General features: G+C 46.0%; 11 non-coding genes across 11 annotated transcripts; all 11 read left to right on the forward strand.

Moving 5' to 3' along the window:
- Positions 1–916: 916 nt before the first annotated feature.
- On the forward strand, positions 917–1107 carry LOC130339171 (U2 spliceosomal RNA). The gene has a single exon (XR_008879587.1). It is a non-coding gene; the product is annotated as a U2 spliceosomal RNA (small nuclear RNA).
- A 2093-nt stretch (positions 1108–3200) lies between these two features.
- LOC130339173 (U2 spliceosomal RNA) lies at positions 3201–3391 on the forward strand. The gene has a single exon (XR_008879589.1). It is a non-coding gene; the product is annotated as a U2 spliceosomal RNA (small nuclear RNA).
- A 2086-nt stretch (positions 3392–5477) lies between these two features.
- LOC130339174 (U2 spliceosomal RNA) lies at positions 5478–5668 on the forward strand. The gene has a single exon (XR_008879590.1). It is a non-coding gene; the product is annotated as a U2 spliceosomal RNA (small nuclear RNA).
- Positions 5669–7750: 2082 nt separating this feature from the next.
- LOC130339175 (U2 spliceosomal RNA) lies at positions 7751–7941 on the forward strand. Its single transcript, XR_008879591.1, has one exon. It is a non-coding gene; the product is annotated as a U2 spliceosomal RNA (small nuclear RNA).
- Positions 7942–10028: 2087 nt separating this feature from the next.
- On the forward strand, positions 10029–10219 carry LOC130339176 (U2 spliceosomal RNA). The gene has a single exon (XR_008879592.1). It is a non-coding gene; the product is annotated as a U2 spliceosomal RNA (small nuclear RNA).
- Positions 10220–12309: 2090 nt separating this feature from the next.
- Positions 12310–12500, forward strand: LOC130339178 (U2 spliceosomal RNA). Its single transcript, XR_008879593.1, has one exon. It is a non-coding gene; the product is annotated as a U2 spliceosomal RNA (small nuclear RNA).
- A 2088-nt stretch (positions 12501–14588) lies between these two features.
- LOC130339185 (U2 spliceosomal RNA) lies at positions 14589–14778 on the forward strand. Its single transcript, XR_008879600.1, has one exon. It is a non-coding gene; the product is annotated as a U2 spliceosomal RNA (small nuclear RNA).
- Positions 14779–16861: 2083 nt separating this feature from the next.
- LOC130339179 (U2 spliceosomal RNA) lies at positions 16862–17052 on the forward strand. Its single transcript, XR_008879594.1, has one exon. It is a non-coding gene; the product is annotated as a U2 spliceosomal RNA (small nuclear RNA).
- Positions 17053–19136: 2084 nt separating this feature from the next.
- Positions 19137–19327, forward strand: LOC130339180 (U2 spliceosomal RNA). Its single transcript, XR_008879595.1, has one exon. It is a non-coding gene; the product is annotated as a U2 spliceosomal RNA (small nuclear RNA).
- Positions 19328–21396: 2069 nt separating this feature from the next.
- On the forward strand, positions 21397–21587 carry LOC130339181 (U2 spliceosomal RNA). The gene has a single exon (XR_008879596.1). It is a non-coding gene; the product is annotated as a U2 spliceosomal RNA (small nuclear RNA).
- A 2088-nt stretch (positions 21588–23675) lies between these two features.
- On the forward strand, positions 23676–23866 carry LOC130339182 (U2 spliceosomal RNA). Its single transcript, XR_008879597.1, has one exon. It is a non-coding gene; the product is annotated as a U2 spliceosomal RNA (small nuclear RNA).
- Positions 23867–24409: the final 543 nt, after the last annotated feature.

Genomic DNA, 24409 nt, shown 5'->3' on the forward strand with positions numbered 1-24409 from the left:
TATATATATATATATATATATATATATATATATATATATACGCGCACACACACATACATATATATAAACGTATTCTCCGTTGAGATATTGCAGCCGCTGCTGTGTCCAGGCCCAGGAGCCTTAGCACTGTGCTGTGATGTCACTCAATACCACTGACATCACTAGGTGTAAACAACATCTCTCCTTTGCTGTGTATGTGACTATGGAGCTGTTTGGTGATGTCGTCTATTATGGCCTTCATAGAAGCAACAGGAGATTGTTGCATCCATCTAGAACCCTCAGAACTACAGTGCTATGATGTCACTCACTTCCACAGGCCTTGCAGAGTGTAAACAACAACAACCCAGCTTTGTTGTGTATGTAACCATAGGGATTTGTGATGTCACCTAGAACCTTCACAGCAGCGACAGCTTTATGAGGAGCATCAGCACTGCTCTGCCTGAGCAGAACCATCACCGCCATAGGTTGTCAAATAACCCGGATTTAACCCACAACAGGTAAGTCCAATGGGGTGCAGGCATGTCCTCTATGCTTACAGCTTCCCGTGGGTGTTGGTTTGATACCGTTTGGGGACAGCCAAGGAGGCATCTGCAGGCAACAAAGGTAGGTGTGTGCTTGTGTGTGTGTTTCCTATGCAGATCCTAAGCCCAGTGTCACATGCAAGTAGGAGGAGTAAGAAGGGTTCCTGGCAAATCCGGGTTATGGATTGCATTTAAAAAGGCCCCGTGGGAGTGCAATGGGCCCCTGTCTTGCTGCTTAGCAATAATGGTATGGGTTTAGGTTCTGCTGTGTGTACTGGTGGTTGACTGCCCCCCAGCCCAGAGTGTGCATGGAAAATTGTCTGGCAGCCTCCCTGACAGCAAGCAGTGATAGTGCCCATGAAGGGCACCTTGTTGGGCCCGCCCCTTTCACGGTTATCGCTTCTCGGCCTTTTGGCTAAGATCAAGTGTAGTATCTGTTCTTATCAGTTTAATATCTGATACGTCCCCTATCTGGGGACCATATATTAAATGGATTTTTGAGAACGGGGGCCGATTTCGAAGCTTGCTTCCGTCGCCCTATGCATTGACCCGATATGGCAGTATCTTCGGGTACAGTGCACCACCCCCTTACAGGGTTAAAAAGAAAGATTCCTACTTTCATTGCTACCTGCTTGCTGGCTAGCCATCTGGCCAGCCCTGTGGGCCTTGCTGCTGCTGCAGCCAAAAAACAAAAGGTGGTGCTTCTGCTGCTTCTGCTTCTGCTTGTGTCTGGCCGCTGTTGGAGCGTCCAGGCACAGGACTTCTGCTGCTGCTGACTAAATGGCCTCCTTAATTGGATCATTTGAGTAGCCAGCACACCTGTGCAGGTAGGGCATGACATGATAGGCAGCTGCCTTGATAGCGGGTGGGTGCTGAATGTTCCTAATTGACAAAATAAGATTAATGCTTATGAAGAAATATAAAATCTCATCCCTTCCCCAATATCGCGCCACACCCCTACCCCTTAATTCCCTGGTTGAACTTGATGGACATATGTCTTTTTTCGACCGTACTAACTATGTAACTATGTAACATAACATGGGGGGGGGGGGGGGTCTCCTGGCTGTTCACACAGGTGTGTCATTGCTGTACATTGACCATGCATTGCTTCTGTGGTATTGCAAAGGCAAAGACAAATGCTTCCAGCCATCCATTGCACTAATGGATTGGTCATCAGCTGGCTGTCTATGTCCCGCATCAATATAGACCAAAGTACAGAGGGTTAGGCTATGCTATTGTGCACCTACCTGATGCATCAGAAGGTGCGAGGCCCTTGCTAAATTCTGTGCACAGACTTTGAGATCTATACTTTAGACTGTATCTAAACCTGCTCCAACATGGACTGACATTCTGGCCTACTTTCAGCCGATGCGACTTGTCTGTCGCTGAACAGTCGCTTTTTATGTATTCAGCACCTATGTATAATGTTGTAAAAATGCTCTAGAAGCTAAAGTCGCAGAAATGTCACACATATTTGGCCTGCAACTTTCTGTGCGACAAATTCAGACAGGAAAAATCAGTATAAATCCTTAGAAAATTATCCCCCAGTGTCTCCATCTGCTGGCGGTATTGAATAAGCATTGCTGCACTGATGGGGTATGCATTAGACGAAAAAAAAGAAGAAAAAGAAGAATAATACTCCCAGAAAAGAGGCGAAAAGGAGAAAAACGTAAAAAAACGTGAAAAAAAAGTAAGAGGAAGAGAAGGGAAAAAAAGGTGGAAATGGGTTTAAAAGTGATTTCGGCGGAGAAATATATATATATATATATATATATATATATATATATATATATATATATATATATACGCGCACACACACACATATATATAAACGTATTCTCCGTTGAGATATTGCAGCCGCTGCTGTGTCCAGGCCCAGGAGCCTTAGCACTGTGCTGTGATGTCACTCAATACCACTGACATCACTAGGTGTAAACAACATCTCTCCTTTGCTGTGTATGTGACTATGGAGCTGTTTGGTGATGTCGTCTATTATGGCCTTCATAGAAGCAACAGGAGATTGTTGCATCCATCTAGAACCCTCAGAACTACAGTGCTATGATGTCACTCACTTCCACAGGCCTTGCAGAGTGTAAACAACAACAACCCAGCTTTGTTGTGTATGTAACCATAGGGATTTGTGATGTCACCTAGAACCTTCACAGCAGCGACAGCTTTATGAGGAGCATCAGCACTGCTCTGCCTGAGCAGAACCATCACCGCCATAGGTTGTCAAATAACCCGGATTTAACCCACACAGGTAAGTCCAATGGGGTGCAGGCATGTCCTCTATGCTTACAGCTTCCCGTGGGTGTTGGTTTGATACCGTTTGGGGACAGCCAAGGAGGCATCTGCAGGCAACAAAGGTAGGTGTGTGCTTGTGTGTGTGTTTCCTATGCAGATCCTAAGCCCAGTGTCACATGCAAGTAGGAGGAGTAAGAAGGGTTCCTGGCAAATCCGGGTTATGGATTGCATTTAAAAAGGCCCCGTGGGAGTGCAATGGGCCCCTGTCTTGCTGCTTAGCAATAATGGTATGGGTTTAGGTTCTGCTGTGTGTACTGGTGGTTGACTGCCCCCCAGCCCAGAGTGTGCATGGAAAATTGTCTGGCAGCCTCCCTGACAGCAAGCAGTGATAGTGCCCATGAAGGGCACCTTGTTGGGCCCGCCCCTTTCACGGTTATCGCTTCTCGGCCTTTTGGCTAAGATCAAGTGTAGTATCTGTTCTTATCAGTTTAATATCTGATACGTCCCCTATCTGGGGACCATATATTAAATGGATTTTTGAGAACGGGGGCCGATTTCGAAGCTTGCTTCCGTCGCCCTATGCATTGACCCGATATGGCAGTATCTTCGGGTACAGTGCACCACCCCCTTACAGGGTTAAAAAGAAAGATTCCTACTTTCATTGCTACCTGCTTGCTGGCTAGCCAGCTAGCCAGCCCTGTGGGCCTTGCTGCTGCTGCAGCCAAAAAACAAAAGGTGGTGCTTCTGCTGCTTCTGCTTCTGCTTGTGTCTGGCCGCTGTTGGAGCGTCCAGGCACAGGACTTCTGCTGCTGCTGACTAAATGGCCTCCTTAATTGGATCATTTGAGTAGCCAGCACACCTGTGCAGGTAGGGCATGACATGATAGGCAGCTGCCTTGATAGCGGGTGGGTGCTGAATGTTCCTAATTGACAAAATAAGATTAATGCTTATGAAGAAATATAAAATCTCATCCCTTCCCCAATATCGCGCCACACCCCTACCCCTTAATTCCCTGGTTGAACTTGATGGACATATGTCTTTTTTCGACCGTACTAACTATGTAACTATGTAACATAACATGGGGGGGGGGGGGGTCTCCTGGCTGTTCACACAGGTGTGTCATTGCTGTACATTGACCATGCATTGCTTCTGTGGTATTGCAAAGGCAAAGACAAATGCTTCCAGCCATCCATTGCACTAATGGATTGGTCATCAGCTGGCTGTCTATGTCCCGCATCAATATAGACCAAAGTACAGAGGGTTAGGCTATGCTATTGTGCACCTACCTGATGCATCAGAAGGTGCGAGGCCCTTGCTAAATTCTGTGCACAGACTTTGAGATCTATACTTTAGACTGTATCTAAACCTGCTCCAACATGGACTGACATTCTGGCCTACTTTCAGCCGATGCGACTTGTCTGTCGCTGAACAGTCGCTTTTTATGTATTCAGCACCTATGTATAATGTTGTAAAAATGCTCTAGAAGCTAAAGTCGCAGAAATGTCACACATATTTGGCCTGCAACTTTCTGTGCGACAAATTCAGACAGGAAAAATCAGTATAAATCCTTAGAAAATTATCCCCCAGTGTCTCCATCTGCTGGCGGTATTGAATAAGCATTGCTGCACTGATGGGGTATGCATTAGACGAAAAAAAAGAAGAAAAAGAAGAATAATACGCCCAGAAAAGAGGCGAAAAGGAGAAAAACGTAAAAAAACGTGAAAAAAAAGTAAGAGGAAGAGAAGGGAAAAAAAGGTGGAAATGGGTTTAAAAGTGATTTCGGCGGAGAAATATATATATATATATATATATATATATATATATATATATATATATATACGCGCACACACACACATATATATAAACGTATTCTCCGTTGAGATATTGCAGCCGCTGCTGTGTCCAGGCCCAGGAGCCTTAGCACTGTGCTGTGATGTCACTCAATACCACTGACATCACTAGGTGTAAACAACATCTCTCCTTTGCTGTGTATGTGACTATGGAGCTGTTTGGTGATGTCGTCTATTATGGCCTTCATAGAAGCAACAGGAGATTGTTGCATCCATCTAGAACCCTCAGAACTACAGTGCTATGATGTCACTCACTTCCACAGGCCTTGCAGAGTGTAAACAACAACAACCCAGCTTTGTTGTGTATGTAACCATAGGGATTTGTGATGTCACCTAGAACCTTCACAGCAGCGACAGCTTTATGAGGAGCATCAGCACTGCTCTGCCTGAGCAGAACCATCACCGCCATAGGTTGTCAAATAACCCGGATTTAACCCACACAGGTAAGTCCAATGGGGTGCAGGCATGTCCTCTATGCTTACAGCTTCCCGTGGGTGTTGGTTTGATACCGTTTGGGGACAGCCAAGGAGGCATCTGCAGGCAACAAAGGTAGGTGTGTGCTTGTGTGTGTGTTTCCTATGCAGATCCTAAGCCCAGTGTCACATGCAAGTAGGAGGAGTAAGAAGGGTTCCTGGCAAATCCGGGTTATGGATTGCATTTAAAAAGGCCCCGTGGGAGTGCAATGGGCCCCTGTCTTGCTGCTTAGCAATAATGGTATGGGTTTAGGTTCTGCTGTGTGTACTGGTGGTTGACTGCCCCCCAGCCCAGAGTGTGCATGGAAAATTGTCTGGCAGCCTCCCTGACAGCAAGCAGTGATAGTGCCCATGAAGGGCACCTTGTTGGGCCCGCCCCTTTCACGGTTATCGCTTCTCGGCCTTTTGGCTAAGATCAAGTGTAGTATCTGTTCTTATCAGTTTAATATCTGATACGTCCCCTATCTGGGGACCATATATTAAATGGATTTTTGAGAACGGGGGCCGATTTCGAAGCTTGCTTCCGTCGCCCTATGCATTGACCCGATATGGCAGTATCTTCGGGTACAGTGCACCACCCCCTTACAGGGTTAAAAAGAAAGATTCCTACTTTCATTGCTACCTGCTTGCTGGCTAGCCAGCTAGCCAGCCCTGTGGGCCTTGCTGCTGCTGCAGCCAAAAAACAAAAGGTGGTGCTTCTGCTGCTTCTGCTTCTGCTTGTGTCTGGCCGCTGTTGGAGCGTCCAGGCACAGGACTTCTGCTGCTGCTGACTAAATGGCCTCCTTAATTGGATCATTTGAGTAGCCAGCACACCTGTGCAGGTAGGGCATGACATGATAGGCAGCTGCCTTGATAGCGGGTGGGTGCTGAATGTTCCTAATTGACAAAATAAGATTAATGCTTATGAAGAAATATAAAATCTCATCCCTTCCCCAATATCGCGCCACACCCCTACCCCTTAATTCCCTGGTTGAACTTGATGGACATATGTCTTTTTTCGACCGTACTAACTATGTAACTATGTAACATAACATGGGGGGGGGGGGGGTCTCCTGGCTGTTCACACAGGTGTGTCATTGCTGTACATTGACCATGCATTGCTTCTGTGGTATTGCAAAGGCAAAGACAAATGCTTCCAGCCATCCATTGCACTAATGGATTGGTCATCAGCTGGCTGTCTATGTCCCGCATCAATATAGACCAAAGTACAGAGGGTTAGGCTATGCTATTGTGCACCTACCTGATGCATCAGAAGGTGCGAGGCCCTTGCTAAATTCTGTGCACAGACTTTGAGATCTATACTTTAGACTGTATCTAAACCTGCTCCAACATGGACTGACATTCTGGCCTACTTTCAGCCGATGCGACTTGTCTGTCGCTGAACAGTCGCTTTTTATGTATTCAGCACCTATGTATAATGTTGTAAAAATGCTCTAGAAGCTAAAGTCGCAGAAATGTCACACATATTTGGCCTGCAACTTTCTGTGCGACAAATTCAGACAGGAAAAATCAGTATAAATCCTTAGAAAATTATCCCCCAGTGTCTCCATCTGCTGGCGGTATTGAATAAGCATTGCTGCACTGATGGGGTATGCATTAGACGAAAAAAAAGAAGAAAAAGAAGAATAATACGCCCAGAAAAGAGGCGAAAAGGAGAAAAACGTAAAAAAACGTGAAAAAAAAGTAAGAGGAAGAGAAGGGAAAAAAAGGTGGAAATGGGTTTAAAAGTGATTTCGGCGGAGAAATATATATATATATATATATATATATATATATATATATATATATACGCGCACACACACACATATATATAAACGTATTCTCCGTTGAGATATTGCAGCCGCTGCTGTGTCCAGGCCCAGGAGCCTTAGCACTGTGCTGTGATGTCACTCAATACCACTGACATCACTAGGTGTAAACAACATCTCTCCTTTGCTGTGTATGTGACTATGGAGCTGTTTGGTGATGTCGTCTATTATGGCCTTCATAGAAGCAACAGGAGATTGTTGCATCCATCTAGAACCCTCAGAACTACAGTGCTATGATGTCACTCACTTCCACAGGCCTTGCAGAGTGTAAACAACAACAACCCAGCTTTGTTGTGTATGTAACCATAGGGATTTGTGATGTCACCTAGAACCTTCACAGCAGCGACAGCTTTATGAGGAGCATCAGCACTGCTCTGCCTGAGCAGAACCATCACCGCCATAGGTTGTCAAATAACCCGGATTTAACCCACACAGGTAAGTCCAATGGGGTGCAGGCATGTCCTCTATGCTTACAGCTTCCCGTGGGTGTTGGTTTGATACCGTTTGGGGACAGCCAAGGAGGCATCTGCAGGCAACAAAGGTAGGTGTGTGCTTGTGTGTGTGTTTCCTATGCAGATCCTAAGCCCAGTGTCACATGCAAGTAGGAGGAGTAAGAAGGGTTCCTGGCAAATCCGGGTTATGGATTGCATTTAAAAAGGCCCCGTGGGAGTGCAATGGGCCCCTGTCTTGCTGCTTAGCAATAATGGTATGGGTTTAGGTTCTGCTGTGTGTACTGGTGGTTGACTGCCCCCCAGCCCAGAGTGTGCATGGAAAATTGTCTGGCAGCCTCCCTGACAGCAAGCAGTGATAGTGCCCATGAAGGGCACCTTGTTGGGCCCGCCCCTTTCACGGTTATCGCTTCTCGGCCTTTTGGCTAAGATCAAGTGTAGTATCTGTTCTTATCAGTTTAATATCTGATACGTCCCCTATCTGGGGACCATATATTAAATGGATTTTTGAGAACGGGGGCCGATTTCGAAGCTTGCTTCCGTCGCCCTATGCATTGACCCGATATGGCAGTATCTTCGGGTACAGTGCACCACCCCCTTACAGGGTTAAAAAGAAAGATTCCTACTTTCATTGCTACCTGCTTGCTGGCTAGCCAGCTAGCCAGCCCTGTGGGCCTTGCTGCTGCTGCAGCCAAAAAACAAAAGGTGGTGCTGCTGCTGCTTCTGCTGCTTCTGCTTCTGCTTGTGTCTGGCCGCTGTTGGAGCGTCCAGGCACAGGACTTCTGCTGCTGCTGACTAAATGGCCTCCTTAATTGGATCATTTGAGTAGCCAGCACACCTGTGCAGGTAGGGCATGACATGATAGGCAGCTGCCTTGATAGCGGGTGGGTGCTGAATGTTCCTAATTGACAAAATAAGATTAATGCTTATGAAGAAATATAAAATCTCATCCCTTCCCCAATATCGCGCCACACCCCTACCCCTTAATTCCCTGGTTGAACTTGATGGACATATGTCTTTTTTCGACCGTACTAACTATGTAACTATGTAACATAACATGGGGGGGGGGGGGGGGTCTCCTGGCTGTTCACACAGGTGTGTCATTGCTGTACATTGACCATGCATTGCTTCTGTGGTATTGCAAAGGCAAAGACAAATGCTTCCAGCCATCCATTGCACTAATGGATTGGTCATCAGCTGGCTGTCTATGTCCCGCATCAATATAGACCAAAGTACAGAGGGTTAGGCTATGCTATTGTGCACCTACCTGATGCATCAGAAGGTGCGAGGCCCTTGCTAAATTCTGTGCACAGACTTTGAGATCTATACTTTAGACTGTATCTAAACCTGCTCCAACATGGACTGACATTCTGGCCTACTTTCAGCCGATGCGACTTGTCTGTCGCTGAACAGTCGCTTTTTATGTATTCAGCACCTATGTATAATGTTGTAAAAATGCTCTAGAAGCTAAAGTCGCAGAAATGTCACACATATTTGGCCTGCAACTTTCTGTGCGACAAATTCAGACAGGAAAAATCAGTATAAATCCTTAGAAAATTATCCCCCAGTGTCTCCATCTGCTGGCGGTATTGAATAAGCATTGCTGCACTGATGGGGTATGCATTAGACGAAAAAAAAGAAGAAAAAGAAGAATAATACGCCCAGAAAAGAGGCGAAAAGGAGAAAAACGTAAAAAAACGTGAAAAAAAAGTAAGAGGAAGAGAAGGGAAAAAAAGGTGGAAATGGGTTTAAAAGTGATTTCGGCGGAGAAATATATATATATATATATATATATATATATATATATATACGCGCACACACACACATATATATAAACGTATTCTCCGTTGAGATATTGCAGCCGCTGCTGTGTCCAGGCCCAGGAGCCTTAGCACTGTGCTGTGATGTCACTCAATACCACTGACATCACTAGGTGTAAACAACATCTCTCCTTTGCTGTGTATGTGACTATGGAGCTGTTTGGTGATGTCGTCTATTATGGCCTTCATAGAAGCAACAGGAGATTGTTGCATCCATCTAGAACCCTCAGAACTACAGTGCTATGATGTCACTCACTTCCACAGGCCTTGCAGAGTGTAAACAACAACAACCCAGCTTTGTTGTGTATGTAACCATAGGGATTTGTGATGTCACCTAGAACCTTCACAGCAGCGACAGCTTTATGAGGAGCATCAGCACTGCTCTGCCTGAGCAGAACCATCACCGCCATAGGTTGTCAAATAACCCGGATTTAACCCACACAGGTAAGTCCAATGGGGTGCAGGCATGTCCTCTATGCTTACAGCTTCCCGTGGGTGTTGGTTTGATACCGTTTGGGGACAGCCAAGGAGGCATCTGCAGGCAACAAAGGTAGGTGTGTGCTTGTGTGTGTGTTTCCTATGCAGATCCTAAGCCCAGTGTCACATGCAAGTAGGAGGAGTAAGAAGGGTTCCTGGCAAATCCGGGTTATGGATTGCATTTAAAAAGGCCCCGTGGGAGTGCAATGGGCCCCTGTCTTGCTGCTTAGCAATAATGGTATAGGTTTAGGTTCTGCTGTGTGTACTGGTGGTTGACTGCCCCCCAGCCCAGAGTGTGCATGGAAAATTGTCTGGCAGCCTCCCTGACAGCAAGCAGTGATAGTGCCCATGAAGGGCACCTTGTTGGGCCCGCCCCTTTCACGGTTATCGCTTCTCGGCCTTTTGGCTAAGATCAAGTGTAGTATCTGTTCTTATCAGTTTAATATCTGATACGTCCCCTATCTGGGGACCATATATTAAATGGATTTTTGAGAACGGGGGCCGATTTCGAAGCTTGCTTCCGTCGCCCTATGCATTGACCCGATATGGCAGTATCTTCGGGTACAGTGCACCACCCCCTTACAGGGTTAAAAAGAAAGATTCCTACTTTCATTGCTACCTGCTTGCTGGCTAGCCAGCTAGCCAGCCCTGTGGGCCTTGCTGCTGCTGCAGCCAAAAAACAAAAGGTGGTGCTGCTGCTGCTTCTGCTGCTTCTGCTTCTGCTTGTGTCTGGCCGCTGTTGGAGCGTCCAGGCACAGGACTTCTGCTGCTGCTGACTAAATGGCCTCCTTAATTGGATCATTTGAGTAGCCAGCACACCTGTGCAGGTAGGGCATGACATGATAGGCAGCTGCCTTGATAGCGGGTGGGTGCTGAATGTTCCTAATTGACAAAATAAGATTAATGCTTATTATGAAGAAATATAAAATCTCATCCCTTCCCCAATATCGCGCCACACCCCTACCCCTTAATTCCCTGGTTGAACTTGATGGACATATGTCTTTTTTCGACCGTACTAACTATGTAACTATGTAACATAACATGGGGGGGGTCTCCTGGCTGTTCACACAGGTGTGTCATTGCTGTACATTGACCATGCATTGCTTCTGTGGTATTGCAAAGGCAAAGACAAATGCTTCCAGCCATCCATTGCACTAATGGATTGGTCATCAGCTGGCTGTCTATGTCCCGCATCAATATAGACCAAAGTACAGAGGGTTAGGCTATGCTATTGTGCACCTACCTGATGCATCAGAAGGTGCGAGGCCCTTGCTAAATTCTGTGCACAGACTTTGAGATCTATACTTTAGACTGTATCTAAACCTGCTCCAACATGGACTGACATTCTGGCCTACTTTCAGCCGATGCGACTTGTCTGTCGCTGAACAGTCGCTTTTTATGTATTCAGCACCTATGTATAATGTTGTAAAAATGCTCTAGAAGCTAAAGTCGCAGAAATGTCACACATATTTGGCCTGCAACTTTCTGTGCGACAAATTCAGACAGGAAAAATCAGTATAAATCCTTAGAAAATTATCCCCCAGTGTCTCCATCTGCTGGCGGTATTGAATAAGCATTGCTGCACTGATGGGGTATGCATTAGACGAAAAAAAAGAAGAAAAAGAAGAATAATACGCCCAGAAAAGAGGCGAAAAGGAGAAAAACGTAAAAAAACGTGAAAAAAAAGTAAGAGGAAGAGAAGGGAAAAAAAGGTGGAAATGGGTTTAAAAGTGATTTCGGCGGAGAAATATATATATATATATATATATATATATATATATATATATATATATACGCGCACACACACACATATATATAAACGTATTCTCCGTTGAGATATTGCAGCCGCTGCTGTGTCCAGGCCCAGGAGCCTTAGCACTGTGCTGTGATGTCACTCAATACCACTGACATCACTAGGTGTAAACAACATCTCTCCTTTGCTGTGTATGTGACTATGGAGCTGTTTGGTGATGTCGTCTATTATGGCCTTCATAGAAGCAACAGGAGATTGTTGCATCCATCTAGAACCCTCAGAACTACAGTGCTATGATGTCACTCACTTCCACAGGCCTTGCAGAGTGTAAACAACAACAACCCAGCTTTGTTGTGTATGTAACCATAGGGATTTGTGATGTCACCTAGAACCTTCACAGCAGCGACAGCTTTATGAGGAGCATCAGCACTGCTCTGCCTGAGCAGAACCATCACCGCCATAGGTTGTCAAATAACCCGGATTTAACCCACACAGGTAAGTCCAATGGGGTGCAGGCATGTCCTCTATGCTTACAGCTTCCCGTGGGTGTTGGTTTGATACCGTTTGGGGACAGCCAAGGAGGCATCTGCAGGCAACAAAGGTAGGTGTGTGCTTGTGTGTGTGTTTCCTATGCAGATCCTAAGCCCAGTGTCACATGCAAGTAGGAGGAGTAAGAAGGGTTCCTGGCAAATCCGGGTTATGGATTGCATTTAAAAAGGCCCCGTGGGAGTGCAATGGGCCCCTGTCTTGGTGCTTAGCAATAATGGTATGGGTTTAGGTTCTGCTGTGTGTACTGGTGGTTGACTGCCCCCCAGCCCAGAGTGTGCATGGAAAATTGTCTGGCAGCCTCCCTGACAGCAAGCAGTGATAGTGCCCATGAAGGGGACCTTGTTGGGCCCGCCCCTTTCACGGTTATCGCTTCTCGGCCTTTTGGCTAAGATCAAGTGTAGTATCTGTTCTTATCAGTTTAATATCTGATACGTCCCCTATCTGGGGACCATATATTAAATGGATTTTTGAGAACGGGGGCCGATTTCGAAGCTTGCTTCCGTCGCCCTATGCATTGACCCGATATGGCAGTATCTTCGGGTACAGTGCACCACCCCCTTACAGGGTTAAAAAGAAAGATTCCTACTTTCATTGCTACCTGCTTGCTGGCTAGCCAGCTAGCCAGCCCTGTGGGCCTTGCTGCTGCTGCTGCAGCCAAAAAACAAAAGGTGGTGCTGCTGCTGCTTCTGCTGCTTCTGCTTCTGCTTGTGTCTGGCCGCTGTTGGAGCGTCCAGGCACAGGACTTCTGCTGCTGCTGACTAAATGGCCTCCTTAATTGGATCATTTGAGTAGCCAGCACACCTGTGCAGGTAGGGCATGACATGATAGGCAGCTGCCTTGATAGCGGGTGGGTGCTGAATGTTCCTAATTGACAAAATAAGATTAATGCTTATGAAGAAATATAAAATCTCATCCCTTCCCCAATATCGCGCCACACCCCTACCCCTTAATTCCCTGGTTGAACTTGATGGACATATGTCTTTTTTCGACCGTACTAACTATGTAACTATGTAACATAACATGGGGGGGGTCTCCTGGCTGTTCACACAGGTGTGTCATTGCTGTACATTGACCATGCATTGCTTCTGTGGTATTGCAAAGGCAAAGACAAATGCTTCCAGCCATCCATTGCACTAATGGATTGGTCATCAGCTGGCTGTCTATGTCCCGCATCAATATAGACCAAAGTACAGAGGGTTAGGCTATGCTATTGTGCACCTACCTGATGCATCAGAAGGTGCGAGGCCCTTGCTAAATTCTGTGCACAGACTTTGAGATCTATACTTTAGACTGTATCTAAACCTGCTCCAACATGGACTGACATTCTGGCCTACTTTCAGCCGATGCGACTTGTCTGTCGCTGAACAGTCGCTTTTTATGTATTCAGCACCTATGTATAATGTTGTAAAAATGCTCTAGAAGCTAAAGTCGCAGAAATGTCACACATATTTGGCCTGCAACTTTCTGTGCGACAAATTCAGACAGGAAAAATCAGTATAAATCCTTAGAAAATTATCCCCCAGTGTCTCCATCTGCTGGCGGTATTGAATAAGCATTGCTGCACTGATGGGGTATGCATTAGACGAAAAAAAAGAAGAAAAAGAAGAATAATACGCCCAGAAAAGAGGCGAAAAGGAGAAAAACGTAAAAAAACGTGAAAAAAAAGTAAGAGGAAGAGAAGGGAAAAAAAGGTGGAAATGGGTTTAAAAGTGATTTCGGCGGAGAAATATATATATATATATATATATATATATATATATATATATATATACGCGCACACACACACATATATATAAACGTATTCTCCGTTGAGATATTGCAGCCGCTGCTGTGTCCAGGCCCAGGAGCCTTAGCACTGTGCTGTGATGTCACTCAATACCACTGACATCACTAGGTGTAAACAACATCTCTCCTTTGCTGTGTATGTGACTATGGAGCTGTTTGGTGATGTCGTCTATTATGGCCTTCATAGAAGCAACAGGAGATTGTTGCATCCATCTAGAACCCTCAGAACTACAGTGCTATGATGTCACTCACTTCCACAGGCCTTGCAGAGTGTAAACAACAACAACCCAGCTTTGTTGTGTATGTAACCATAGGGATTTGTGATGTCACCTAGAACCTTCACAGCAGCGACAGCTTTATGAGGAGCATCAGCACTGCTCTGCCTGAGCAGAACCATCACCGCCATAGGTTGTCAAATAACCCGGATTTAACCCACACAGGTAAGTCCAATGGGGTGCAGGCATGTCCTCTATGCTTACAGCTTCCCGTGGGTGTTGGTTTGATACCGTTTGGGGACAGCCAAGGAGGCATCTGCAGGCAACAAAGGTAGGTGTGTGCTTGTGTGTGTGTTTCCTATGCAGATCCTAAGCCCAGTGTCACATGCAAGTAGGAGGAGTAAGAAGGGTTCCTGGCAAATCCGGGTTATGGATTGCATTTAAAAAGGCCCCGTGGGAGTGCAATGGGCCCCTGTCTTGCTGCTTAGCAATAATGGTATGGGTTTAGGTTCTGCTGTGTGTACTGGTGGTTGACTGCCCCCCAGCCCAGAGTGTGCATGGAAAATTGTCTGGCAGCCTCCCTGACAGCAAGCAGTGATAGTGCCCATGAAGGGGACCTTGTTGGGCCCGCCCCTTTCACGGTTATCGCTTCTCGGCCTTTTGGCTAAGATCAAGTGTAGTATCTGTTCTTATCAGATAATATCTGATACGTCCCCTATCTGGGGACCATATATTAAATGGATTTTTGAGAACGGGGGCCGATTTCGAAGCTTGCTTCCGTCGCCCTATGCATTGACCCGATATGGCAGTATCTTCGGGTACAGTGCACCACCCCCTTACAGGGTTAAAAAGAAAGATTCCTACTTTCATTGCTACCTGCTTGCTGGCTAGCCAGCTAGCCAGCCCTGTGGGCCTTGCTGCTGCTGCTGCAGCCAAAAAACAAAAGGTGGTGCTGCTGCTGCTTCTGCTGCTTCTGCTTGTGTCTGGCCGCTGTTGGAGCGTCCAGGCACAGGACTTCTGCTGCTGCTGACTAAATGGCCTCCTTAATTGGATCATTTGAGTAGCCAGCACACCTGTGCAGGTAGGGCATGACATGATAGGCAGCTGCCTTGATAGCGGGTGGGTGCTGAATGTTCCTAATTGACAAAATAAGATTAATGCTTATGAAGAAATATAAAATCTCATCCCTTCCCCAATATCGCGCCACACCCCTACCCCTTAATTCCCTGGTTGAACTTGATGGACATATGTCTTTTTTCGACCGTACTAACTATGTAACTATGTAACATAACATGGGGGGGGTCTCCTGGCTGTTCACACAGGTGTGTCATTGCTGTACATTGACCATGCATTGCTTCTGTGGTATTGCAAAGGCAAAGACAAATGCTTCCAGCCATCCATTGCACTAATGGATTGGTCATCAGCTGGCTGTCTATGTCCCGCATCAATATAGACCAAAGTACAGAGGGTTAGGCTATGCTATTGTGCACCTACCTGATGCATCAGAAGGTGCGAGGCCCTTGCTAAATTCTGTGCACAGACTTTGAGATCTATACTTTAGACTGTATCTAAACCTGCTCCAACATGGACTGACATTCTGGCCTACTTTCAGCCGATGCGACTTGTCTGTCGCTGAACAGTCGCTTTTTATGTATTCAGCACCTATGTATAATGTTGTAAAAATGCTCTAGAAGCTAAAGTCGCAGAAATGTCACACATATTTGGCCTGCAACTTTCTGTGCGACAAATTCAGACAGGAAAAATCAGTATAAATCCTTAGAAAATTATCCCCCAGTGTCTCCATCTGCTGGCGGTATTGAATAAGCATTGCTGCACTGATGGGGTATGCATTAGACGAAAAAAAAGAAGAAAAAGAAGAATAATACGCCCAGAAAAGAGGCGAAAAGGAGAAAAACGTAAAAAAACGTGAAAAAAAAGTAAGAGGAAGAGAAGGGAAAAAAAGGTGGAAATGGGTTTAAAAGTGATTTCGGCGGAGAATATATATATATATATATATATATATATATATATATATATATATATACGCGCACACACACACATATATATAAACGTATTCTCCGTTGAGATATTGCAGCCGCTGCTGTGTCCAGGCCCAGGAGCCTTAGCACTGTGCTGTGATGTCACTCAATACCACTGACATCACTAGGTGTAAACAACATCTCTCCTTTGCTGTGTATGTGACTATGGAGCTGTTTGGTGATGTCGTCTATTATGGCCTTCATAGAAGCAACAGGAGATTGTTGCATCCATCTAGAACCCTCAGAACTACAGTGCTATGATGTCACTCACTTCCACAGGCCTTGCAGAGTGTAAACAACAACAACCCAGCTTTGTTGTGTATGTAACCATAGGGATTTGTGATGTCACCTAGAACCTTCACAGCAGCGACAGCTTTATGAGGAGCATCAGCACTGCTCTGCCTGAGCAGAACCATCACCGCCATAGGTTGTCAAATAACCCGGATTTAACCCACACAGGTAAGTCCAATGGGGTGCAGGCATGTCCTCTATGCTTACAGCTTCCCGTGGGTGTTGGTTTGATACCGTTTGGGGACAGCCAAGGAGGCATCTGCAGGCAACAAAGGTAGGTGTGTGCTTGTGTGTGTGTTTCCTATGCAGATCCTAAGCCCAGTGTCACATGCAAGTAGGAGGAGTAAGAAGGGTTCCTGGCAAATCCGGGTTATGGATTGCATTTAAAAAGGCCCCGTGGGAGTGCAATGGGCCCCTGTCTTGCTGCTTAGCAATAATGGTATGGGTTTAGGTTCTGCTGTGTGTACTGGTGGTTGACTGCCCCCCAGCCCAGAGTGTGCATGGAAAATTGTCTGGCAGCCTCCCTGACAGCAAGCAGTGATAGTGCCCATGAAGGGGACCTTGTTGGGCCCGCCCCTTTCACGGTTATCGCTTCTCGGCCTTTTGGCTAAGATCAAGTGTAGTATCTGTTCTTATCAGTTTAATATCTGATACGTCCCCTATCTGGGGACCATATATTAAATGGATTTTTGAGAACGGGGGCCGATTTCGAAGCTTGCTTCCGTCGCCCTATGCATTGACCCGATATGGCAGTATCTTCGGGTACAGTGCACCACCCCCTTACAGGGTTAAAAAGAAAGATTCCTACTTTCATTGCTACCTGCTTGCTGGCTAGCCAGCTAGCCAGCCCTGTGGGCCTTGCTGCTGCTGCTGCAGCCAAAAAACAAAAGGTGGTGCTGCTGCTGCTTCTGCTGCTTCTGCTTCTGCTTGTGTCTGGCCGCTGTTGGAGCGTCCAGGCACAGGACTTCTGCTGCTGCTGACTAAATGGCCTCCTTAATTGGATCATTTGAGTAGCCAGCACACCTGTGCAGGTAGGGCATGACATGATAGGCAGCTGCCTTGATAGCGGGTGGGTGCTGAATGTTCCTAATTGACAAAATAAGATTAATGCTTATGAAGAAATATAAAATCTCATCCCTTCCCCAATATCGCGCCACACCCCTACCCCTTAATTCCCTGGTTGAACTTGATGGACATATGTCTTTTTTCGACCGTACTAACTATGTAACTATGTAACATAACATGGGGGGGGTCTCCTGGCTGTTCACACAGGTGTGTCATTGCTGTACATTGACCATGCATTGCTTCTGTGGTATTGCAAAGGCAAAGACAAATGCTTCCAGCCATCCATTGCACTAATGGATTGGTCATCAGCTGGCTGTCTATGTCCCGCATCAATATAGACCAAAGTACAGAGGGTTAGGCTATGCTATTGTGCACCTACCTGATGCATCAGAAGGTGCGAGGCCCTTGCTAAATTCTGTGCACAGACTTTGAGATCTATACTTTAGACTGTATCTAAACCTGCTCCAACATGGACTGACATTCTGGCCTACTTTCAGCCGATGCGACTTGTCTGTCGCTGAACAGTCGCTTTTTATGTATTCAGCACCTATGTATAATGTTGTAAAAATGCTCTAGAAGCTAAAGTCGCAGAAATGTCACACATATTTGGCCTGCAACTTTCTGTGCGACAAATTCAGACAGGAAAAATCAGTATAAATCCTTAGAAAATTATCCCCCAGTGTCTCCATCTGCTGGCGGTATTGAATAAGCATTGCTGCACTGATGGGGTATGCATTAGACGAAAAAAAAGAAGAAAAAGAAGAATAATACGCCCAGAAAAGAGGCGAAAAGGAGAAAAACGTAAAAAAACGTGAAAAAAAAGTAAGAGGAAGAGAAGGGAAAAAAAGGTGGAAATGGGTTTAAAAGTGATTTCGGCGGAGAAATATATATATATATATATATATATATATATATATATATATACGCGCACACACACACATATATATAAACGTATTCTCCGTTGAGATATTGCAGCCGCTGCTGTGTCCAGGCCCAGGAGCCTTAGCACTGTGCTGTGATGTCACTCAATACCACTGACATCACTAGGTGTAAACAACATCTCTCCTTTGCTGTGTATGTGACTATGGAGCTGTTTGGTGATGTCGTCTATTATGGCCTTCATAGAAGCAACAGGAGATTGTTGCATCCATCTAGAACCCTCAGAACTACAGTGCTATGATGTCACTCACTTCCACAGGCCTTGCAGAGTGTAAACAACAACAACCCAGCTTTGTTGTGTATGTAACCATAGGGATTTGTGATGTCACCTAGAACCTTCACAGCAGCGACAGCTTTATGAGGAGCATCAGCACTGCTCTGCCTGAGCAGAACCATCACCGCCATAGGTTGTCAAATAACCCGGATTTAACCCACACAGGTAAGTCCAATGGGGTGCAGGCATGTCCTCTATGCTTACAGCTTCCCGTGGGTGTTGGTTTGATACCGTTTGGGGACAGCCAAGGAGGCATCTGCAGGCAACAAAGGTAGGTGTGTGCTTGTGTGTGTGTTTCCTATGCAGATCCTAAGCCCAGTGTCACATGCAAGTAGGAGGAGTAAGAAGGGTTCCTGGCAAATCCGGGTTATGGATTGCATTTAAAAAGGCCCCGTGGGAGTGCAATGGGCCCCTGTCTTGCTGCTTAGCAATAATGGTATGGGTTTAGGTTCTGCTGTGTGTACTGGTGGTTGACTGCCCCCCAGCCCAGAGTGTGCATGGAAAATTGTCTGGCAGCCTCCCTGACAGCAAGCAGTGATAGTGCCCATGAAGGGGACCTTGTTGGGCCCGCCCCTTTCACGGTTATCGCTTCTCGGCCTTTTGGCTAAGATCAAGTGTAGTATCTGTTCTTATCAGTTTAATATCTGATACGTCCCCTATCTGGGGACCATATATTAAATGGATTTTTGAGAACGGGGGCCGATTTCGAAGCTTGCTTCCGTCGCCCTATGCATTGACCCGATATGGCAGTATCTTCGGGTACAGTGCACCACCCCCTTACAGGGTTAAAAAGAAAGATTCCTACTTTCATTGCTACCTGCTTGCTGGCTAGCCAGCTAGCCAGCCCTGTGGGCCTTGCTGCTGCTGCTGCAGCCAAAAAACAAAAGGTGGTGCTGCTGCTGCTTCTGCTTGTGTCTGGCCGCTGTTGGAGCGTCCAGGCACAGGACTTCTGCTGCTGCTGACTAAATGGCCTCCTTAATTGGATCATTTGAGTAGCCAGCACACCTGTGCAGGTAGGGCATGACATGATAGGCAGCTGCCTTGATAGCGGGTGGGTGCTGAATGTTCCTAATTGACAAAATAAGATTAATGCTTATGAAGAAATATAAAATCTCATCCCTTCCCCAATATCGCGCCACACCCCTACCCCTTAATTCCCTGGTTGAACTTGATGGACATATGTCTTTTTTCGACCGTACTAACTATGTAACTATGTAACATAACATGGGGGGGGTCTCCTGGCTGTTCACACAGGTGTGTCATTGCTGTACATTGACCATGCATTGCTTCTGTGGTATTGCAAAGGCAAAGACAAATGCTTCCAGCCATCCATTGCACTAATGGATTGGTCATCAGCTGGCTGTCTATGTCCCGCATCAATATAGACCAAAGTACAGAGGGTTAGGCTATGCTATTGTGCACCTACCTGATGCATCAGAAGGTGCGAGGCCCTTGCTAAATTCTGTGCACAGACTTTGAGATCTATACTTTAGACTGTATCTAAACCTGCTCCAACATGGACTGACATTCTGGCCTACTTTCAGCCGATGCGACTTGTCTGTCGCTGAACAGTCGCTTTTTATGTATTCAGCACCTATGTATAATGTTGTAAAAATGCTCTAGAAGCTAAAGTCGCAGAAATGTCACACATATTTGGCCTGCAACTTTCTGTGCGACAAATTCAGACAGGAAAAATCAGTATAAATCCTTAGAAAATTATCCCCCAGTGTCTCCATCTGCTGGCGGTATTGAATAAGCATTGCTGCACTGATGGGGTATGCATTAGACGAAAAAAAAGAAGAAAAAGAAGAATAATACGCCCAGAAAAGAGGCGAAAAGGAGAAAAACGTAAAAAAACGTGAAAAAAAAGTAAGAGGAAGAGAAGGGAAAAAAAGGTGGAAATGGGTTTAAAAGTGATTTCGGCGGAGAAATATATATATATATATATATATATATATATATATATATATACGCGCACACACACACATATATATAAACGTATTCTCCGTTGAGATATTGCAGCCGCTGCTGTGTCCAGGCCCAGGAGCCTTAGCACTGTGCTGTGATGTCACTCAATACCACTGACATCACTAGGTGTAAACAACATCTCTCCTTTGCTGTGTATGTGACTATGGAGCTGTTTGGTGATGTTGTCTATTATGGCCTTCATAGAAGCAACAGGAGATTGTTGCATCCATCTAGAACCCTCAGAACTACAGTGCTATGATGTCACTCACTTCCACAGGCCTTGCAGAGTGTAAACAACAACAACCCAGCTTTGTTGTGTATGTAACCATAGGGATTTGTGATGTCACCTAGAACCTTCACAGCAGCGACAGCTTTATGAGGAGCATCAGCACTGCTCTGCCTGAGCAGAACCATCACCGCCATAGGTTGTCAAATAACCCGGATTTAACCCACACAGGTAAGTCCAATGGGGTGCAGGCATGTCCTCTATGCTTACAGCTTCCCGTGGGTGTTGGTTTGATACCGTTTGGGGACAGCCAAGGAGGCATCTGCAGGCAACAAAGGTAGGTGTGTGCTTGTGTGTGTGTTTCCTATGCAGATCCTAAGCCCAGTGTCACATGCAAGTAGGAGGAGTAAGAAGGGTTCCTGGCAAATCCGGGTTATGGATTGCATTTAAAAAGGCCCCGTGGGAGTGCAATGGGCCCCTGTCTTGCTGCTTAGCAATAATGGTATGGGTTTAGGTTCTGCTGTGTGTACTGGTGGTTGACTGCCCCCCAGCCCAGAGTGTGCATGGAAAATTGTCTGGCAGCCTCCCTGACAGCAAGCAGTGATAGTGCCCATGAAGGGGACCTTGTTGGGCCCGCCCCTTTCACGGTTATCGCTTCTCGGCCTTTTGGCTAAGATCAAGTGTAGTATCTGTTCTTATCAGTTTAATATCTGATACGTCCCCTATCTGGGGACCATATATTAAATGGATTTTTGAGAACGGGGGCCGATTTCGAAGCTTGCTTCCGTCGCCCTATGCATTGACCCGATATGGCAGTATCTTCGGGTACAGTGCACCACCCCCTTACAGGGTTAAAAAGAAAGATTCCTACTTTCATTGCTACCTGCTTGCTGGCTAGCCAGCTAGCCAGCCCTGTGGGCCTTGCTGCTGCTGCTGCAGCCAAAAAACAAAAGGTGGTGCTGCTGCTGCTTCTGCTGCTTCTGCTTCTGCTTGTGTCTGGCCGCTGTTGGAGCGTCCAGGCACAGGACTTCTGCTGCTGCTGACTAAATGGCCTCCTTAATTGGATCATTTGAGTAGCCAGCACACCTGTGCAGGTAGGGCATGACATGATAGGCAGCTGCCTTGATAGCGGGTGGGTGCTGAATGTTCCTAATTGACAAAATAAGATTAATGCTTATGAAGAAATATAAAATCTCATCCCTTCCCCAATATCGCGCCACACCCCTACCCCTTAATTCCCTGGTTGAACTTGATGGACATATGTCTTTTTTCGACCGTACTAACTATGTAACTATGTAACATAACATGGGGGGGGTCTCCTGGCTGTTCACACAGGTGTGTCATTGCTGTACATTGACCATGCATTGCTTCTGTGGTATTGCAAAGGCAAAGACAAATGCTTCCAGCCATCCATTGCACTAATGGATTGGTCATCAGCTGGCTGTCTATGTCCCGCATCAATATAGACCAAAGTACAGAGGGTTAGGCTATGCTATTGTGCACCTACCTGATGCATCAGAAGGTGCGAGGCCCTTGCTAAATTCTGTGCACAGACTTTGAGATCTATACTTTAGACTGTATCTAAACCTGCTCCAACATGGACTGACATTCTGGCCTACTTTCAGCCGATGCGACTTGTCTGTCGCTGAACAGTCGCTTTTTATGTATTCAGCACCTATGTATAATGTTGTAAAAATGCTCTAGAAGCTAAAGTCGCAGAAATGTCACACATATTTGGCCTGCAACTTTCTGTGCGACAAATTCAGACAGGAAAAATCAGTATAAATCCTTAGAAAATTATCCCCCAGTGTCTCCATCTGCTGGCGGTATTGAATAAGCATTGCTGCACTGATGGGGTATGCATTAGACGAAAAAAAAGAAGAAAAAGAAGAATAATACGCCCAGAAAAGAGGCGAAAAGGAGAAAAACGTAAAAAAACGTGAAAAAAAAGTAAGAGGAAGAGAAGGGAAAAAAAGGTGGAAATGGGTTTAAAAGTGATTTCGGCGGAGAAATATATATATATATATATATATATATATATATATATATATATATACGCGCACACACACACATATATATAAACGTATTCTCCGTTGAGATATTGCAGCCGCTGCTGTGTCCAGGCCCAGGAGCCTTAGCACTGTGCTGTGATGTCACTCAATACCACTGACATCACTAGGTGTAAACAACATCTCTCCTTTGCTGTGTATGTGACTATGGAGCTGTTTGGTGATGTCGTCTATTACGGCCTTCATAGAAGCAACAGGAGATTGTTGCATCCATCTAGAACCCTCAGAACTACAGTGCTATGATGTCACTCACTTCCACAGGCCTTGCAGAGTGTAAACAACAACAACCCAGCTTTGTTGTGTATGTAACCATAGGGATTTGTGATGTCACCTAGAACCTTCACAGCAGCGACAGCTTTATGAGGAGCATCAGCACTGCTCTGCCTGAGCAGAACCATCACCGCCATAGGTTGTCAAATAACCCGGATTTAACCCACACAGGTAAGTCCAATGGGGTGCAGGCATGTCCTCTATGCTTACAGCTTCCCGTGGGTGTTGGTTTGATACCGTTTGGGGACAGCCAAGGAGGCATCTGCAGGCAACAAAGGTAGGTGTGTGCTTGTGTGTGTGTTTCCTATGCAGATCCTAAGCCCAGTGTCACATGCAAGTAGGAGGAGTAAGAAGGGTTCCTGGCAAATCCGGGTTATGGATTGCATTTAAAAAGGCCCCGTGGGAGTGCAATGGGCCCCTGTCTTGCTGCTTAGCAATAATGGTATGGGTTTAGGTTCTGCTGTGTGTACTGGTGGTTGACTGCCCCCCAGCCCAGAGTGTGCATGGAAAATTGTCTGGCAGCCTCCCTGACAGCAAGCAGTGATAGTGCCCATGAAGGGGACCTTGTTGGGCCCGCCCCTTTCACGGTTATCGCTTCTCGGCCTTTTGGCTAAGATCAAGTGTAGTATCTGTTCTTATCAGTTTAATATCTGATACGTCCCCTATCTGGGGACCATATATTAAATGGATTTTTGAGAACGGGGGCCGATTTCGAAGCTTGCTTCCGTCGCCCTATGCATTGACCCGATATGGCAGTATCTTCGGGTACAGTGCACCACCCCCTTACAGGGTTAAAAAGAAAGATTCCTACTTTCATTGCTACCTGCTTGCTGGCTAGCCAGCTAGCCAGCCCTGTGGGCCTTGCTGCTGCTGCTGCAGCCAAAAAACAAAAGGTGGTGCTGCTGCTGCTGCTGCTTCTGCTGCTTCTGCTTCTGCTTGTGTCTGGCCGCTGTTGGAGCGTCCAGGCACAGGACTTCTGCTGCTGCTGACTAAATGGCCTCCTTAATTGGATCATTTGAGTAGCCAGCACACCTGTGCAGGTAGGGCATGACATGATAGGCAGCTGCCTTGATAGCGGGTGGGTGCTGAATGTTCCTAATTGACAAAATAAGATTAATGCTTATGAAGAAATATAAAATCTCATCCCTTCCCCAATATCGCGCCACACCCCTACCCCTTAATTCCCTGGTTGAACTTGATGGACATATGTCTTTTTTCGACCGTACTAACTATGTAACTATGTAACATAACATGGGGGGGGTCTCCTGGCTGTTCACACAGGTGTGTCATTGCTGTACATTGACCATGCATTGCTTCTGTGGTA

The sequence above is a fragment of the Hyla sarda genome, unplaced genomic scaffold (assembly GCF_029499605.1).
Source record: "Hyla sarda isolate aHylSar1 unplaced genomic scaffold, aHylSar1.hap1 scaffold_537, whole genome shotgun sequence".
Classification (NCBI taxonomy): domain Eukaryota; kingdom Metazoa; phylum Chordata; class Amphibia; order Anura; family Hylidae; genus Hyla; species Hyla sarda.